Here is a 2,630-nt window from a genome sequence, read left to right as displayed (position 1 = left end):
GTTTCTCTCTCATCGATGTTTCTAACTCTCTGTCCCTCTCCCTTCCTCTCTGTAGAAAATCAATAAAATATATTTTAAAAAAGCAGCTCTGAGTAGAAGAGGTGGGGAAGAGGCAGAGGGAACAGTGGTACAGAAGCACAGAGATCTGGCTCGGCAAGGTGTATTTGGGGAACTGACTGCAATACTAGTAGATCCACTTGGCTTTAAGGAAGAGGATGTGTGTGGATGTGCTGGGAAGGAGACTACCAAAGTAGGAGGGAGGCAGAAGACGAAGAGGGGAGCAGGGAGGGGGTCCTGTGAAGCATTCTTGGGAGGGTGGTGACCTGACCAGATTTGTATTTTAGGAAGATCATCCTGGAAATAAGTGCTGGTTTGAAATCATGACCCATATTAACAAGTAAAAAAAGCACATTGTAGAACAATAGTGTATTTGACCACATCTAAGACACCACTCATTGTATGGTATATACTGTTTTCAGAGATGATAAAATGTAAAAACAAACAAAAACCTTTTAAAGTAGAAGAAATGCAGCATGTTTACTAAGATCTTATTTTTAGGAAGAAGTGTGTGTGTGTGTGTGTGTGTAGGAGTAAGATTTGAGGAATGAATGAGGGGTGACTTTAACCTTTTTTTTTAATAGCCTTATAAACTATTTTACAATGAGAGCACATAACTTTTTTAGCTTGAAAAGTACACTAAAGAAAAGAAAAATGAATAACAATGACAAACAGTATCAAATCTTAAGTCTGGAGAAGGTAGATGGAGCTGCCAGCAGGGAGAACAGTCCAGAAGTCACTGAGAAGATTCAGGGCAGGAATGAAGAGGACTCAGTTCAGCCGTCAGAGAAAGGGAGATGAACAGACTGATTGAAGAGAGACTTAGTGAGTGAAGTCAGCAGGACTTGGAGCCAGAGGAGCCTCGTGGTGAGCAGCAAGCTTGGCCTTTCCCAGGTGTCTAGCTGGAGCTGCTGGCTGGATGATTGCTAACATCTACACGCACAGTAAATATAAACGGAAGAGTTAGTTTTGGAAATGGGAAAGATGATAAATTCAGTTTGGGGTGTATTAAGTTTGAGGTGCCTAGAGGCCATAAAAACAGGAATGTCTAGAAGGCAATATAGGTATGAGGCTCCAAAATGTATGACTTAGCATGTATAAATGGCCATTGAAGCCACAGGCAATGATAAAATTGCTTAGAAAGAGATATATAGGCAGTGGGGAGGGAAGAGGTGGAGGGTGAATCCACATTTACCCAAGAGAAAGAGGAAAAGAAACCTGTCAGGGAGACTTAGGAGCAGCTGGCGGGGAAGAGGAGCCCCACTGAGCAGGGTATCATGGAAGTGGAAGTACAGGGGCAGAAGGAGGAACAGCTTTCTAGAGCGGACGCCAAGTTAGATAAGAAGTGAAATGTGACCATAGCCTGTTAGGTCACTGAGGCCCGGTCTGAAACAGTTTCAGAAGAGAGGTGAGGACAGAAGTCAGGTTACAGAGGGGTGAGGAGTGAGTGGGATTAGTGTAGGGTGAGAAGGACTTGACCACAACAGGAAAGAGAAAAGAGGATGCTAGATTAAGGAGAATATCAGATCATGTATTTACTTTTTTTGGTAGTTGTTAGAAGAGATATCATCGTGTCTATGTGCTGAGGGAAGGAAGCCAGGAAAAGATAAGTTGAAGACCTAGAGGAGAGAGTAAATATTTAATGAAATAGGGCTTGGGGGTGGGGCCGAAGTCCAGAGTTCAGGTTGAGCGGTTCTCTGGAACAGGACAGGGCAGAGATGTTTTGGCCATTGAGAAGAGAATTGGCTTTTGCATTAATTAGGAGGCTAAGAGATTGGGAGACAACTTTTGAGGAAGTCCCTCTGAGGTCGAAAAGCAGGTAGATGGGAGTAAGGGGATATAAAATAATAAAATTAGGATATTATGAGCAGATCATCAAATATTCTTAAGTCTTGGGGCTTAAGATTTGCAAAGTGGAATGGTTTGGAGATGATGGCAAGATTCAGGGTATGGCCATGATGAAGCATAGTGGAATTGAGAGGCATTGGAGGCGACAGCGTCAATGCGAGGGGTGCTGAAGGAGTCTTACACAAGGATACTGAAGTCATCAAGGATGGAGAGGACACCAAGAATAATCTGTGTAAATCCTTTAAAAAAAATATGCCTCTTTAAGTAGTAGAAATACAGCATTTTGGCATGAGTAACATAGATGGCATTTTGCCAGCAGTACTTGCTCTGCTCTCAGCAACAGATACACTCAGCAAACGGTGTGATACAATGACTTATACACGTGTGTCAAGTTCCAGAGCACTCGCCTTTATCAGACCCTCAGATCAGGTATAGGAAGTGTGGAGAACAGAGATCACCGCCTTGTGGAAAGTAGCTCTCCGTGCTATTAATATGTATGTGTTTCTTATAAGATATATTCTGATGTGTTTACTCTTTGCCTTCAGTACAAACTTCTACTGTGAATGCAGAGTGACATCTCCACCCAAGAAAGTAGACCTGCCCAATGTCAGTCATCCAGGTAGGTGGGCAGAGCCCCAGGTGGAACTAGAGCTAAGGTGGACAGCAGGAAGGCAGGAGGGAGACCCTGAGCACCTGCCCACGCTCCATCTTTCCCTCTCTCTCTT

At 43.5% G+C, this 2,630-nt stretch overlaps 1 long non-coding RNA gene across 3 annotated transcripts in view; it reads left to right on the top strand.

Moving 5' to 3' along the window:
* The window catches only part of LOC107184614, a 13,333-nt gene that overhangs the window by 2,962 nt on the left and 7,741 nt on the right, over nucleotides 1-2,630 (top strand). For all 3 annotated transcript variants that reach the window (XR_001515506.1, XR_001515503.1, XR_001515505.1), the window contains exon 3: nucleotides 2,451-2,524. This is a non-coding gene — a long non-coding RNA (uncharacterized LOC107184614). The remainder of the gene's footprint in view (nucleotides 1-2,450; nucleotides 2,525-2,630) is intronic.

Source organism: Myotis davidii, unplaced genomic scaffold (genome assembly GCF_000327345.1).
Source record: "Myotis davidii unplaced genomic scaffold, ASM32734v1 scaffold892, whole genome shotgun sequence".
NCBI classification, from domain to species: Eukaryota; Metazoa; Chordata; class Mammalia; order Chiroptera; family Vespertilionidae; genus Myotis; species Myotis davidii.
The sequence above is the reverse complement of the archived record's forward strand: the minus strand, read 5'-3'. Positions and strand labels throughout refer to the sequence as shown.